This window comes from Rattus rattus, chromosome 6 (assembly GCF_011064425.1).
Source record: "Rattus rattus isolate New Zealand chromosome 6, Rrattus_CSIRO_v1, whole genome shotgun sequence".
Classification (NCBI taxonomy): domain Eukaryota; kingdom Metazoa; phylum Chordata; class Mammalia; order Rodentia; family Muridae; genus Rattus; species Rattus rattus.
Window position 1 is genome coordinate 33,943,113 of NC_046159.1, and position 17,447 is coordinate 33,960,559.

General features: G+C 46.0%; 1 pseudogene; it reads right to left on the reverse strand.

Annotated features, from left to right (window-relative positions):
* Window positions 1–1,107: 1,107 nt before the first annotated feature.
* Window positions 1,108–1,861, reverse strand: LOC116904637 (annotated as a pseudogene).
* Window positions 1,862–17,447: the final 15,586 nt, after the last annotated feature.

Consider the following 17,447-nt stretch of genomic DNA (forward strand, 5'->3'; position numbering starts at 1 on the left):
AGTATTTAAGATGTTGCATAAGAAGAAAGACAAATATATTTGTTTACTATAACAAATAATGTGAAGTAGAATATAAATGTATTCACAACGAAACAAGGAGATATTTGTGACAGAGCCCTTGCTTTTGTAGCTGCTCACACAGCTGTAAGTATTATTTATAACTCCCTTCTGTCCACTTACCTTCTGGAAATGCCATAGTAGGGCATCGTTCCTAACCTGATGATGTGACCCAAACCTTCATTCCTGGGCCAGCAGTGCTTTCCACTGATCGTAATCACAGGACATGAGAATGCTGAGGAATTCCCCAAGGGATCGCCAGTGTTCCTGACATGCCCAGTGTTCTGTGCGGAGGAGTCATCCAGCTTTCCCCAGCACTTCAGGTCAGTCCCCCAGCCACCACAGTGACTTCTCTCTTTACCTGTTGGCTTGGGGGCATGAATAGCCTGAAGTGGCTGGGTGGCAAACCTCACTCCCAATTCAATGGAATCATTGTGCTTCTGGATGGAAACATTCTTCCCCTGGAATGAGAAGCTCTAGGCCAGGAGGGCAGTCACATGTAAGGAACTTCCAAAAAATCTCTTTCATCATTTTCTTCTTTTTTATTAAAGCTTAATTATAATAACAGTGTGCTTTGTTGTGAGATGCTCATGCATGTGTATACTGTTTTTTTTTTTTTGAGGGTGCAGTGTACTTTATTGATGGTATTCAAGAGAGAAGGGAGGGCTCCCTAGGCCCCTCCTGTTATGGGGTCTGGGATGGAATTGTGAGGGAGATGCTCAGTGTTGGGGGCTGAGTTGGGATGGGGACTCCTCAGCAACTGAGGACCTCTCTCTTGCTCTCAGTATCCTTGCTGGGCTGGGTGGTCCAGGGTTTCTTACTCCTTGGAGGCCATGTAGGCCATGAGGTCCACCACCCTGTTGCTGTAGCCATATTCATTGTCATACCAGGAGATGAGCTTTACAAAGTTGTCATTGAGAGCAATGCCAGCCCCAGTATCAAAGGTGGAAGAGTGGGAGTTGCTGTTGAAGTCGCAGGAGACAACCTGGTCCTCAGTGTAGCCCAGGATGCCCTTTAGTGGGCCCTTGGATGCCTGCTTCACCACCTTCTTGAGTCATCATACTTGGCAGGTTTCTCCAGGCGGCATGTCAGATCCACAACGGATACATTGGGGGTAGGAACACGGAAGGCCATGCCAGTGAGCTTCCCGTTTAGCTCTGGGATGACCTTGCCCACAGCCTTGGCAGCACCTGGAGTTCTGGGCTGCCCCACAGCCATCACGCCACAGCTTTCCAGAGGGGCCATCCACAGTCTTCTGAGTGGCAGTGATGGCATGGACTGTGGTCATGACCCCTTCCACGATGCCAAAGTTGTCATGGATGACCTTGGCCAGGGGGGCTAAGCAGTTGGTGGTGCAGGATGCATTGCTGACAATCTTGAGGGAGTTGTCATATTTCTCGTGGTTCACACCCATCACAAACATGGGGGTATCAGCGGAAGGGGCGGAGATGATGACCCTTTTGGCCCCACCCTTCAGGTGAGCCCCAGCCTTCTTCATGGTGGTGAAGACGCCAGTAGACTCCATGACATACTCAGCACCAGCGTCACCCCATTTGATGTTAGCGGGATCTCGCTCCTGGAAGATGGTGATGGCCTTCCCGTTGATGACAAGCTTCCCATTCTCAGCCTTGACTGTGACGTTGAACTTGCCGTGGGTAGAGTCATACTGGAACATGTAGACCATGTAGTTGAGGTCAATGAAGGGGTCGTTGATGGCAACAATGTCCATTTTGTCACAAGAGAAGGCAGCCCTGGTAACCAGGCGCCTGATATGGCCAAATCCGTTCACACCGACCTTCACCATCTTGTCTATGAGACGAGGCTGGCACTGCACAAGAAGATGCGGCTGTCTCTGGAACAGGGAGGAGCAGAGACGTGTATACTGTTTTGTGACACATATTCACCTGTTTTCCTCTCTTGTCCCCACCCCCACACACACTTCTACACCTTTCTACTTTCTACTTTCTTGTCTTTTTTGGGTCCAGTGAGTTTCACTGGAGAAACTCGGGTGAAGAAGTATGGGTGCCTTGCCAGTGGCTACACCACTGAAGAATATGCCTCTCCATCCCCCAACAGCCAGTAGTTAATTACCTATAGATCTTCAAAAAATGACAGGGCCTCATGTGCTCCTTCCCTAATTAACTTCCTGAAAATCAACAGGGTTGGGGAAGACCTTGTAAGCCCCAACTCTCTTAAAACAAGACACTGATTGACAGGCCCAGACTAGTGCAGGTACTCACACCTGTGAATATGGATGCAAGGCCATGCTGTGTCCAAAGCCTGTCCCGTACTGTTCGACCTTCTTTAGCTCTTCTATCCAGCCCTACAGTGTTTCCCACACTTTCTACAGAATGATACAGGTATCCCATTTATGGCTGAGCATTCAAAGTTACTTATTCTGAGTACTTTTTAAAACAGGTTTAAGTTTTGGTAGTACCATTGCCTCCCCCAACCAAAAAAACAGCTTCTCTATCCAAAACTGGCAGCAGCACTAACCTTTGGGTACAAACTACGTATTTAGAAGGCAATTTGTTAAACACACGTCCATTTAACATGGGTAGGTAGGTAGATAGATAGATAGATAGATAGATAGATAGATAGATACATTGATAGATCCTGCTATTTCCCTACTAAGGGTTATAACCTCCTCAGCCAATAGGTCTTTTAAACAAAAACTTATTTTCTGTGTGTAGGTGTTCTGTCTACATGTATATCTATGTTCACATGCACATGCACATGTGCCCTGAAGAGACTAGAAGTTTTCAGATCTGAAACTGCAGTTACAAGATGGTTGTGAGCTTCCATGTGGGTACCGGAAATCAACCCAGGTCTTCTTGAAGAGCAGACTCAACAACCAAGTCATCTCCGGAGGCTCCAGCCACGGGCTTTCTATAAGGTTTATAGTAACAGAAGTGAATTCTCTCCTCAAATCCAATCAGAAAATGCCTTGTTTCGCCCATACCAGACATGTCATTATTGCACCAGTGGGCACATTTTACCTGGCACTCAGCGTCCACAGCTGGCCCAAGATGCTTACTAACACCTTCTGCACTAAGAGCTCCCTAGCAAAGAGGAAGAAAGCACACGGCTTGCTAATAGGTTGCTAAGGGTAACAGTATGTGGTAATGGTTCCACTCCTGCTTTCATTTCCGGGACTTGTGAATTCGGGCTGTTGGAGAAGCAGCACCACATATCAGATGCTAACCGAGAGCATATGCAGCCTTCTAGGGCGTCTTGCCCCAGTCTTACAAATGCTGCCCTTTAGTTAGTGTCGGAATCAGTCTAGAAAGACCGTCCTCCTGTCAAGCCAGCTGCTACAGAATAACGGGGTTCAGGGGAAGACCAGTGACTTCATGAGCATGTGCTCATTGCAGCGTGTCAGTCTAGAAATTGGTTGTCTTTATGATTGAGTCTAGACTTCTGTTTACTTGCATTTTCTGCTTCTACTGATTAAATAATGAGTTTTTCTTATGAACTTAGTTCTAGGGATGTAATCTGATGCTGACATATGCACACACACACACACACACACACACACACACACACACACACACACACTAAGAAATGGAGCAAGGTGAAAAACAGAAGGTTGATTTTATTATACAAGACAAAGAGGACTTGAGCTGTAAGCCAGCTAGACCATGTGATTTTCAGGTGAGGCACTTTCTGTCTTTGAACCTCTTGCTTTCTCAGTGGCCAATTGGCCTTCCCTGCTGGGATACTTGTGGCTACTTAAAAGTCAGGCTATAGTGGTAAGGCACATTCCTTGAGCTGCTGAGTGAGGAGAATGGGGCTGAGTTGGGGACAGGGCCTGCAGCTATGTGACAAAGATACAAATCTGAGCCCCTGTTCCCCCGGCAGCTCAACAGTTGCTGCGATCTCCCTTGCTCACTTCCAGAACAGCTGTCACCAGCCTCTCGGGTACCCCATGCCAATGCTAAAACACCGCTTGTTCCTCAGGCTCATTCTCACAGCTGTCACATCCACAGAGCCTCTGGGGTTAGCTGAGACCTGCTTTAGAGGATGACATCTGGGATTGACAAAGATAGGACAGGCAACTGGCAAGGGAGGTGCCCTCAAAAGTGATGGACAGTTCATGGCATGTTCAGCATTCAGGATCAGGATGGTGAGGGTCAGAGACCATGACATCACCAGGGGGATTTAACTGCCATCGTCTGCCTTCTCAGAGGAGTTTACATGTTTGAGTAATAAAGGCTAATATTTGCAGAGTTCCTCATACGGGTGAAGCAGGCACAGTGCTGAATTCACTTCATAATTTTTTCCCCTTTAAAACAGTTCTTGCCACTTATATTTTCCAGGTGTGGAAATGCACACACACACACACACACACACACACTCACACACAGAGAGAGAGTGAGTCTTATCTACCAGAAAAGACCACTTGAACACAGGCTCAAGCCAATAGAAACCATTAGCTGACTGGCAACTACACAGGGTACTCGGGACCCAAGTATAGTCCTGAGCCATTCTCAGAGTGAGCTTTAAACACAAAACCATCTTAGGTTGTCACACCTCAGACAGAACAGTTAGCCAGAAGTGGAACTACAGATTCCAAAGATCAAGGTAGTACATGTAGGGACTTTAGCTGGACTACAGGCTTTGGTGAGTTAGGCCTTTGCTTTCATTTTGACCGGTGGTGATGCCTCTGCTCTGGGTTCCAAGGCTTGAGTTGTATTTCTGTCATGGTGTTGGTTGTGCTAAGGTCTAGGGTCAGGGGCTATTACACACAGAAGTAGAAAAGCACTTGCTCTTTCATGATTCTGATCCCCATAGACAAGATCCACCAGTGGATGTTAAAGTGCATGGGCAAAGACAAGTCACAGTTTAGACAGGAATTCGGTTCCTAAAGTTCTCACTGCCACTCATGGGAAATTAGACATTTCCCCTATGACACACAACCTATTGTTCAAGTAACCACTACACAGAAGCCACAGCCACAGGGAAACATCACAGCTCCACGAGTCTACCATCTACAAACCAAACTAACCATTTTGGCAGTTACCCAGCTCACCACCAAAGGGCTAAATAAACCAAGCCTTTGGTGGAGGTAACACAGAGGGGATCCATGCAAAGATCTGACCTTGGGCAAGTTGAGGACCACGGAGAGACATCTTCAAGTCACTTAGAAGCCTCTGCAGTGGAGGATGGAGAGGAAGGGGTAAAGGGTGGCATCTGGTATCCTCGTGCAGAGTATCACGCTGTGATTGCTGGAACACTGTGGCAGTCAAGGACGCTCTCAGGCTGTCAGAGATGCTGCTGCAAAGTGGCAGCAGAAAGACAGAGAGCAAGTTTAGGACCAAGATCCTAAAGAGATACCCCACCCAAAGCATAGCAAAGAAATCATATCTAAGTCCCAACCCTTTATGACTTCTATCTGTATCATTAGGATGAATAGTTTGGACTGAATCGTCTTAGCCAGCTACGATTTTTCCCCTTTCCTGTGCAGTTCAAGTTAGGGTTGGTTTATAAGGTCATTGTCCTGAGATTTGGAAGCTCTGGTGCCCACCGAGCACTCATGCCTCTTGTCAGCTTGCTGCCTCACCTTGCTAGCATCTGAGGCCAGTGCTCCATGGTGCTTACATCTCCTCTCCTTAACCCTCCTGTATCCCTCGTGTGCAGCAGCACAGTGTTTCTACTGTGTGACATCATCAGTCCCCAGCCCCCACCACCACCCCAGAGCAGGGTGTTGAAAGGCAGGTGGGCTTCTCTCTGAGGGCTGGCAAACTGGCCTCCAGGATTCTGGTTCATCCATGTGGCTTCTCCCTTGTCCTTGCCCCTCCCTACTTCAGGCCTCCTGGGAGTGCCTGACCAAACTACAATCTCCACTACTAACACCAGAAACAGACCACAGCTTTTTGCACAGGCTTTGTAGCCAGTTCTCACAACGACTGCCATAGTTTGTATCTTGGGGTGTTTCCCAAAGGTTCATGGTTAAAGGCTTAGTCCTCGGTTTGGTGCTCTTGGGAGGTAGTGGAAACTCTGAGAGGTGGGGCTTGACAGGAGGACGTTAAGTTGTACAGGGTGTGCCTTTGAAGGAGACATTGGGGCCCTGGATCCTCCTCCTCTGCTTCTTGGCCGCGATGAAGCCAGTGGTTTTGTACTATTACATACTCCACAGACTGAGTCCGCTGAGCATAGACTGGCAACGCTGAAATTGAGCCCAAGTGAACCTTCTCTTGTGAGCTGATCAACTCACAATAGAAGGCTAGCAGTGCGGCCTAAGGCCTGATCACTCTTTCTGTATCACTCATAATGCTTTGGCTTTTCTGACTGAACCCCTTCCTAAGTCACAAGTTCATCTTCCTCTGAGGTTTCCAACCTTCCTCGTGCTGTAGCCCTGTAATACAGATCCTCATGTTGTGGTGACACCCGCCCCCTAACTATAAAACCATTTTGTTGCTACTTCGTAACTGTAATTTTGCTTCTGTTATGAATCGTAATGTAAATATCTGATATACAGGACATCTGATATGCAACTCCAAAGGGTTCAGGTTGAAAGCTGTTGCTTTAAAGACTGCCAAGTCCTGGCCATTCTATTCTGCAGTCTAACAGATTCGACAGTGCCCCATTATTGCCCCAAGGCAAGTTTAGACCCATGTGGGTGCTACTCCAAGCCCTCCGTAGAACCAAAGCCTTCCTTTTTGCTACCATACTAAATTGCTTCCCAAGAGCCCTGGCTGTGGGTCCAACCCTCCTCTTACTAGCTCATCAGTTCTCACTGCTAATGAGGTTTTAGAGGAAGATGAGCTTGTAACTTAGAGAGGGGTTCAACCAGAAAAATGTTGTCAACGATACAAACAGTAATAGGCCTTAAACCTCTTCTTACTAGGTCATCAGTTTCACCGATAGCATCGTTGTCTCTGTCTATGAGTGGATTCCTCCATGACTGACAGTATGCCCCTGCCCGTCACCTCCAAGTCATTCCCTGCCTGAGTCCACTGGATTGGCTTGTGATAGTGCACGGCTGGTTCTTAAGTATTTTAACTGTAATGCTGTATTACTTTTCTAATGCTGCATATCAAATTAACCCAAACACAGTGACTCTGCACTCTGATAACTTCGAAATCTCTGTAGAAGTCAAGGCACACACATCTGGGCTTTCTGCTCAGGGCCTCAACATTAACACTGAGGTTTCTGGGATTGCTGCATACTCCCCTGCAACTCAGGGTCCTTGTCCAAGCTACTCAATTGGTAGGCAGAATACAGTCATGAGTATAGAGCTGAGGCCCTCATTTTCTTGCTTGAAGTCAGCTGGGGATTTCTCCAAGCTCTTAGAAGCCACCCTCAGCTCCTATTCCTGTGACCTCACAATATTGCAGCTGTCTTCACCAAAGCCAGCAAGAGAATTCTATGTCAACTTCTGTCTATCATGACAGACTAATATGACCTAACCAAGAAAGTGATGTCCCATAGTAAACACAACGTCTTCCCACATCTAGAGCAAGAGATTTTATAAAGTACATATCACAGGATGGGGATCTGGGGGCTAATTTAAGACTCTGTCTGTCACAAACCTAACTCATAGCAATGGATGAACTAAAATACAGATGTAGTCAGCACAGGACCTAGAACTCACTTTTGTCTGTCTTGCACATACAAGGGTCCAACCTTGGTGTTCTCACTTATCTCCAGCATTGGGCACATGGCATGCCCATTGCATCACCCTGGGAATAGTCGACAAGTAGGGCTGGGCAGGTAAGTCATGTGCAGGGAACAAGATGAGTATAGAGGGAAGATTCTTGTGTAAGCAACCATAGTATCTGGGGCCACTTTTGACAAGCTTTAGTCAAAAATAAGCCAAGAGGCTATGAAGGAAAAAAATGGCATGTGTATGCCTACTAAAAACCACTCTCTCTCTCTCTCTCTCTCTCTCTCTCTCTCTCTCTCTCTCTCTCTCTCATACACACACACACACACACACACACACACACACACACTTCTGCAGGGACATTTGTTTAGCAGCTCTGTCTAGGCTCAGAGGAGCACTACCCTTGTTACTGATCACTGTGGCCTTGGGTTATTGCTTTAAGGAATCTTTCATAATCTTCCCCATAATTTTACCTTTAAAACCTTCCCTCTGCCTCATCTGTGCATGTCCAACTCACTACGATACATAGATTTCCATGGTGGGGCTGTGCTATTATAAATATCTGTTAGTATTTGGAGGAGTTCTGATTGTCATTTCAGTTGACAGCATCAAGGACAGTCCTTGCTCCATTACCTCCTTCAGGGGCAGCAGGCACTGCTTCCTGACTGTTTGCTGTGGACACTAATGAATGAGCACTTTGTGCCACCCCCTCACAGCACAGACCCCTGGAGAGGATCCTAAAACTACTCTGAGGCGGGGGGGGGGTGCATGGGGGTGGGGAGAGGTGCTGGCCATCTGCCCTCTTAGCTAGGTGACCTCTCTGGTACTGAGGCTGTGTCTTTTCATTCCACTCTCTCCACGGTCCTGCCTAGAAAGGACAGTTCAGAAATCCTTACAGAGCTTGAGCAAGATGGAGCCTCCTTAAAACACTGGAGAGAAACAGTGCAGCTAGGGTGAGAATCAGGGTGCAAGCCTGGGGGGACCTAGTGCAAGGGAGAGCAGAGCTTTTGCCTGTGACGGTGTTTTCTCCTGGGTTCACCCATACATGAGCTTTCCCCTGCACCCTTAAATGAACCTGAAAAAGACCAGCTTGTCTTGATAGCAAACAGTAGGACCACAGGATTCAGGACTCCCGGGTCCCACTTACATGGGCCAGCTCACTTGTTTGCCATTTACTTCAAAGGGAATCGGGGGTTTTGCTTGTTTGCTTGTTTTGTTTAATGTAGGAGCTACAGCCCAGGATCTCTGTACATCAGTGTTAACATTTGGAGACTTCAGTTTGCTGCCCCACTCTTGGTTCTTCCACTGGCTGTAAGCACTATGTCAAGTGCTTCCACTTGGGCTTGGCTTGAGCCTGCTCAAGCTGGCCCCAAAGTGTTTGCCGAACGAGCATCCTACTGATTCTGTGGCTTCTACTTTTAGGATTACACCCAATTCTTAGCCAGACAGAAAACTTCCTTAAGTTAAGGGGTGGGGAGTACACAGTCCCAAATCCAGAGCTAATCTGAGGAAGGGCCTAGATGGGGACCAACAATAACCTCCTACCCACGGCATCAAGGGAAGAAAAAGGACTGACTCATCCAGTCCATGCTTCCTCAAAGATGAGGTGAACAGCCAGCCAAGCAGTGACATGCCATGCTGCTATCAGCCAATCAGCAATAGCACCACTTCTGCTCTGCCACCAACGTCGGGGAGAGAATCCACAATGGCTGCTAAATATAGCCACGATTTGCTCTTAAAGACCAACTAGTTCCTAAGCACTCCTGTTTCTGAATTCCACACACTCTCTTGTACTCTGCTGCTGATTTGAATCACCCTTCCTTTTAAAGGTCCTGGTGAGACAGTCACAGGAAGAAATACTTGCCCACTAGAATGATAACACTGTAAAGGCAGGTACCTCGTAAGCACCTGATTTCTTGTTCATCTTTCTAAAACGGAGTCCCTCGGCTCATCAGAGGTGCCCAGAAAATAACTCCTGAATGTTCTTCAGCCCTCTGATCTGTGCTAGGGCTGAGGCAGTGGGTAAGGCCACAGTGTTCTATGATGTTAAGTGAGGCACAGTCAGCAGAAGGAAGAGCCTTGCTCCTGGGATAGCATCATGCATAGTGCCAGGGCAAATCCAACCTCAGCCTTTCTAAATATTCAGAGTGTGACTTTTGGTGTCTCCAGACCCTACATCCTTTTCACCTGATATGCTCCTCCGCCATCTTGCCCTTCTCTGTTTGTCACAACCCTTCAGGGTCTTACCCTGTCAGCAATGTAGAGGACTGGGTGAGGACACAAAAAACCAAACCAATTTAATGTGCTGGCTGGAAAAGACCTTGCCATTGGTTGATAGAATCAGCCCACAAGGTCTTCTGATAGCTTAAAACGAAGATCAAATATAAAAGAAAATAACAGCAAATCCGTTCACCTTTCTGGGCCCGTTTCTTCTGCAAGGTGGGCAGAGTGATCCAGAACAGTGGCCCTCTGCTCTGTGTTTGGAGAAAACATGAAGGCCCATTCTCTGGCTCAGACTGATTTAGTTGGTCTGTGCTTGGTCTAGGAGACAGTATTTTTGAAAGGTCCCCTGATGATGCTCTATGGTTGAGAACCACTGAGCTAAGTTGACAGTTGAGCCATTTTTCCTTTAGCGTTCTGTGGGTTCTCCACCTGCATTGTGGATTGGACAGAACCGATATGTGGAAATGTAACTTGAGGCACCCACTGACCAGGCTCAGAGGCCATGCTCAGGTCTCTGTAAGCAATCCATCTTAGTTAAATCTTCACAGCCCTGTGAGATATCAAGCTTATGCCGGGCATGCCTTTAATCCCAGTACTTGAGGCAGAGGCAGGAGAGTCTCTGAGTTGGAGGCAAGATTGTTCTGCAGAGCGAGTTCTGGGATAGCCAGGGCTAAACAGAGGAACACTGTCTCCAAAGACAAAATAAGAAAAAGATGTCAGGGTCGTGCTGACGTTAAGGGGTGAGGAAGCTGAAGCTTAGTGAGATGGGTTGTTCTGGTCAATGTCACACAGCTATTGGTGGGAGAGCTAGGATTTGAACCCATATCTGTTGAACTTCAAAGCCTCAACATGTTTTTTTCCAAATTGGAGACCAATACCAGTAGTCATCGGAGTAGTTTCTTGGACAATGTACACTTTGAGACACTTAAGCATCTAAACAATAGGCTGTAGGATCGCACATAAAAATAGGCTTTAATGCTTCTCAAGGGCAGAGAACTGGTTAGGTTTTCTTGCTAGCTTTTTCAAGCTGCTTTGGCTACAAACCGTTTCCTGTGTCAGGCTCTACTATGTTGCGGTGAAAACTCCTCACTTGGCCAGACTTGGGTCAGGCTCTTCCAGGTCTCGTCTCATCTAGGACCTTTGGCTTTCTCTTTCCATAACACAGTTTCCTCAAGGACCCCATGAAGGCAGCTTAGTGAGAATCCCTGCCCCTTGAGATCTGCTCATTTCTTAAGTCTCACCCTGGCTCGCTTTCAAGCAACAAGCTTGTGAAGTCAGGTTAGCCAGGGTACAAACTTCCTCCTGGTAACTTTCCACCTGCTGACCACTCACTCATGTTTGCTTCTTGGCTATAAATATTCACATGTTTAAATTACGTTAAGATTCCCCCAGGGTTCTCAGGTGTCTCATTACCTTCTGTAGTAGTTCTTAAATAAAATCTATTATTGGGCTGGATTCTACCAGACTTTGGTTTACTTTGACATTCATAGATTCAGAGAACATTTACTAGCCTGAGTGTTTGGGGTTGAATTGGGTCAGCCAAGAGACTGAGAGGATATCATTAGCAGGTGAAGAAGCATGAGCATGTGCTGGCCAGTTTTATGTCAACCTGACACAAGCAAGCATAATTTTAGAAGAGGGAAAATCAATTGAGAAAATATGTCCACACAATTAGTCTGCGGCCAAACCTGTGGTGCTTTTCTTAATTGATGATTGATGTGGGAGGGCTTATCTCACTGTGAGTGATGCCACCCCTAATGGGGTGGTCCTCAGTGTAATAAAGAAGCAGGTTGAACAAGTTATGAAAAGCAAGCTAGTAAGCTCCTGGCCCCAGGTTCCTGCCCTGACGTTCCAGGATGATGATGGACTACAAACTGTAAGATTAAATAGGTCCTTTCCTCCCCAAGTGGCTTTTAGTGATAGTGTTTCATTACAATAATAGACATCCTGATGAAGACTGAGGGCTTACAGATCCTGGCTGCAGAGGCAGCGTCATGGGAACAGGAAGCTGTCTCAGGCATTCAGGTTGTGTTTGTTTGCATGAAGAGAGTGGAATTCCGGGGCAAAAGTTTGGAGATCCCAAAGCCTGAAGTGTCCCGAGGTCAGCTCTCCTCAAGGCAAGGAACCTGTTTGGATTTAATTTTAGACGTGAAGTCAGTTCTGAAGAACTGGCCCGTTTCCTGTATTGCCTTGTGCTTTTGAGACAGTTGCTTTGGGATGACTTGGGTCCTCTGGGCTGGGGAAGAAGCTGTGAGGATGCTCACAATGGTCCAACTCTGCTGCTCAGTAACTTCCAAAGAATGCAGGCCTTCACGTGAGTTGATTCTTGAAGGTAAATAGAATGAGTGCACAGTCTCCCACAGCTCGTCACGTGCTTCATACTCCCTTAGATGGTTGGTAACTGAGAACACAGACATTGGGCCTAAGTAGCAGGACTCGAAACACTAGACAGATCGTCAGAGCTCAGCTATTTGATGCTATTTGATTCGTTAGTAACTGGACAACAGAGCAGGAAGAGAAGCGACAGTGTGGAGAGGATCATAGGCTCTACATCATGCTTGCTGCTTGGTTGGGGAAGATGAAACACATGCTTAACTAAAGGAGAAGGTGGACAAAGGCAAGAATGGCAGCAACGTAAGACACAGCAGAGGAAGGAGTCTAGTCCAAAGGAGAAGTCCACAGCATGCTTCAAGGAAGGAGTGATGTTTTCTAAATAAGGCATCTCTGAGAAATGGAGATACATGGGTAAAATCAAGCCAATTAAAACGAGGCTGTCATTCAGGTGAGGCAGGCACTTGGACACTTAGATATGAGGTGAGACACATGAGGTTTGGTAGAAAAATAGTAACACTAAGAGTGGGGCACTTAGATGTAGTGAAATGCTAATTAATGCTCTACTACATTCCTTCTGCCACAGTAATAAAATTCTGCATCCATTTGCTGAGTGTACTCCTCTTAAGGAAGGCCACACCCTTCACTTCAAAGCATCCATCGTTATCTCCTTTGGCAATAGTTTAGGTATAAGAATTTGGTGCAATTATTGTCAGAGCTGTAAAAGCAAATGTTCTAGATGTTTCTGGAAAAGTCTTCCTTATTGTCAAAACGAAGCAGACATGGAGATTGAACATTTCCCCCTTCTTTTGGATATTGTTATGTCTGAGCATTGTCGACAATGGGGTCTGTCATCTTGCTGCCAAGGGCATGAGAGCAAAGCTTTAGATTAAAAATGGTTAGTGGGCTAAGTGCCCACCTCCTCCCAGACCTCACCCAGCAGATGAACTTGTTCTATCTGTACATGGTGCTTGTAAAGACAGGACAACACCTCCAGCTTTTCTCTGCCCTCTGGAAGCATTAGACATACAACCTATTTTGTTGTGTGATCTACAGTCTATTATTAGGACTTCACCTTTCCAGGCACTTACAGTTAAGATTCCTTGCCTTACTTAGCAAATGGAGTAATGTGCTCCAGCCACATAGAGGCAGAATGAGGCAGATCTCTGTGAGATCGAGGCCAGCTCAGTCTAGTGAATTCCTGGCAGGCTACATTGTGAGACCCTGTCTCAAAACAACAACAAAACCTGTCACAGTTCGGGTTACTATTGCTTTGACGAAACCAGTTGCTCTGATGACCAAAAATAAAGTTAGGGAAGAAAAGATTTTATTTGGCTTATACCTCCACATTGTAGTCCATTACTGAAGGAAGTCAGGACAGGAACTCTAGCAGGACAGGAACTCTAGCAGGACAGGAACTCTAGCAGGACAGGAACTCTAGCAGGACAGGAGCTCTAGCAGAATAGGATGCTGGAGGCAGAAACTGATGCAGAGGCCATGGAGGAGTGCTGCTTACTGGCTTGCTGTTTATGGCTTTCTCAGCCTGCTATCTTATAGAACCCAGGCACCACCCACAATGGGCTGGGCCCTGTCCCATCAATCACTAATTGAGAAAATGCCTTATAGTGGGATCTTCTAGAAGCATCTTCTCCATTGAGGTTCCCTCCTTCAGGCAACGCTAGCTTGGGTCAAGTGACATGAAAATAAGCAGCACAGACTTCAATGTCATTTTAAAATAGGGTTTTCTACGTATGTCCTGCTGATATCAGTGTGCCTGAGACAAAGGCTTTTGAGGGAAGTCATGGAGAAGGGAGCCAACAACTGTGGCTTTCCTGAATATGCTCACTCCTCTGGAAGAAAATGGTGGGTGCTAGAGGGGTGAGTGACCACTTTCCGTACCCGAAGCCTTTCCTCACCCTGTGTCCCAGGCAGTCAATCTGGAGCCCTTGTTTTACATCAGTCCTTTTCTTCCCTAAGACCATCGAGGATATGTCCGGAAATATTGGCTGTCAATACCTAGACTCTGCTGCTATTCACCCTGAGATCTTGCTACTTAGACCTGCCCAGATGAGAAGTTCTGACGCCACCAACCAACGCCTTCAGGGAGGGTGATCTCCTCTGACACTGTGGGTAGTGTATTGGCGACTAAAACCCATTTGTTAATTGAAATGCACACCAATTGTTGTGGCTCCAAACAGTAACTGTGTTTTCAGGGTTAGAGTTAGAGTTCAGTTTCTCTCAGGCCTTCAGAGGTGACATCCGGGTGGCACAAAGAGGCTATACTTAATGCTGGGCCAACATGTAAAATGAACTCTTCATGTGAGTTTAAACCCGTGAGTTACCTTTTCTCACGCTTTAGTTAAAACAGAAGGCAGGCTCGAATTCGGACAGGGGCCTAGTTGCTCCAAAGGCTTCACTCCCTCCAGCATAGCATCATTCCAGAAGAATCTCTCTGAGCCCTGACCCTAGTAGACTGTGCACTATGATTGCATTTCAGTCTCAACCAGGCTTCAATGAAGTTAAGACATCTGTTTATTTTTAATTACCCATCTTACCACATTAACATGTTAAACACGTTTAAGAATTACACTGAAGAATATTTTGAAATTGAAAAATACATCCACTCATCCATGTGACACATAAGTGAGCTCACTTCATCCGGGTGCTTGAGAGTCTGCTGTGGTCCTGCTACTGTATTCGCATCCACACATACATTCTTGTCTTCCAGTCTAGTTTACTAGGCTAGACAAGTCTATTCACATGCGATATTGCTTTTGTAATAACTTTAATGTTTAATTAATGTGGTCAGCAAATAGAATCATCTAACTTTGTCAGAAACACTGTTGGGTGATTAAGAAATGGTTTTCTTTTTTCCTCTTCTTTTTATCCTCCCCCTCCTTCTCCTTCTTTTTTGGTTCAGTTTATCTTCCATCCCTTCAACCCTAAGGATTCAGGAATAAGTGAGTTCATCCAAGCAAGCAAACCCTGATTGGTTGACTGCTTGAATCCTTATTTTCCTTGTAAGGGTTTACTTTAGGTTTCTGAATGTTGCTAGTCTGAGGGATACTCCCTATACTAGATGCTCTTATATCTGTACATGGTGCTTGTGAAGGAGGCAAGAAAACCTAACCAGGTCTTCTCTGCCTTTGAGAAACGCTAAAGACTAGTTTTGTGTGTGATCTTGCAGCCTATTGTTTGGACTTCACTTTCCTGGGCATTTAGAATGCCTCAGCCTGAAACTATTTTCCAAATAATAGGATCTCTTGTCCTGACAAAATTTCTTACTTTAAGATTCTTCTCAAGGCTCTTTGAGAGCTTTTGTCAGTGATGTGAACAAAAGAGGAACAAATCAGCTCTATCCAGTTCTCTTGTTCCCAGTGAGTCAGGACACAAAGCTATTCTGATCACTGAGATGAGCAGACAAGTGTGACTCAGTCAGTGATGGGGGACCAGGAGACAGAAAGTTGGGCTTTTAAAAGTTCCCTAGGGAGGGTCCATAAACAACAATCCACTGTGGTTCTGTCAGGTGAATGGTCCTTACTGAACACTGGGATGCACAGTCTTGCTTTGCTTTGGTAGACTGGGCTTTTAAATAGTCTCCATGGATACTCGGTAGTTCTGAGAAATTTGTGAGAATATAGGCTTTCTAGTAAGGCCTGGATTCAGATTCTAAATCTAGCACTAGATCTGTCTAAGGCTGTTTGGGACATCATCTCTCTGATTCCTGAGTTTCATGGCTATCGAATAGTGTTAGCACTTCTTTTTTCTTTTCTTCCATTTTTATTAACTTGGGTATTTCTTATTTACATTTCAAATATTATTCCCTTTTCTGGTTTCCAGGCCAACATCCCCCTAACCTCTCCTCCTCCCCTTCTGTATGAGCATTCCCCTTCCCATCCACCCCCCATTACTGCGCTCCCCCCAACAATCCCGTACACTGGGGGTCCAGCCTTGGCAGAACCAAGGGCCTCCCCTTCCACTGGTGCCCCTACTAGGCTACTCATTGCTATCTATGAGTTTGAAGCCCAGGGTCAGTCCATGTATAGTCTTTAGGTAGTGGCTTAGTCCCTGGAAGCTCTGGTTGGTTGGCATTGTTGTTCATATGGGGTCTCGAGCCCCTTCAAGCTCTTTCAGTCCTTTCTCTGATTCCTTCAACAGGGGTCCCATTCTCAGTTCAGTGGTTTGCTGCTGGCATACGCCTCTGTATTTGACATATTCTGGCTGTGTCTCTCAGGAGAGATCTACATCCGGTTCCTGTCAGCCTGCACTTCTTAGCTTCATCCATCTTATCTAGTTTGGTGGGTGTATATGTATGGGCCACATGTGGGGCAGGCTCTGAATGGCTGTTCCTTGGTGTCAGCACTTCTATCAGAGAGTTTTGGTAGTATTAAGTGACAGACTGTGTATATATAATTAATTGTGGCAATAAAAGTACATGGGCTATCAGTTCTTTCACAGCAGAGTCTTGTGTAACTCAGATTGGGTGTCTTGTAGCCAAGGATGATCTTTAACTCTCTCTTGCTTTCACCTCCTAAGTACTGGGATTATAGGACTATGCCACCATGCTATGTAAGGATTTACTCATTTCTCTAACAAGGGTAGATCTAAGATGCAAAGTAGCTTGTAAGGTATTAAACGTTATCACTACTATTCACAATCCACATACGGAAAATCTGAGTGAGGGTTTAAGTTCCGAATGTGTCTGACTCAGGGCTGCCAGGGAAAAGTCATGATACTGATTCTGCCGCTCAGAATTTGTTGCAAGGACCAACAAGAACATTTTTGTCCAGTGCTTATCCCAAGTAATGCTCCCATGGTCTCTTAGAAATGGCCCAAGAGTGCATCCTTAGAGAGTCAATCTTGGCATTCACAAGAACATGCTTCATTCCTGTATACCATTCAGTTTTCTCCTCTCTTTGTAACTCTTGATATTAGTCTAACTCAAGTAAGCAGGTTTTTAGTGCTATAATAAAGTCTGATAGAACTTGAGGCCTCAGGTCCTGGGCCCACTTTTCATTTCCTATTATATTTGCTGAGGTTCTATGTTGATGATGAGGATCACACAGTTTCTGCCTCCACTTACAAATCCTGTCGTATACATGCTTTACGCAATCATCTGTGAAAAATCACAGAAGTAAGGCAAAAGATCAGAAGATGGCTCCCACTGAATAATACATTTTCAGTCATTGGAGATGGCTTGCTATGCAAGCCCGAGGACCAGAGTTCA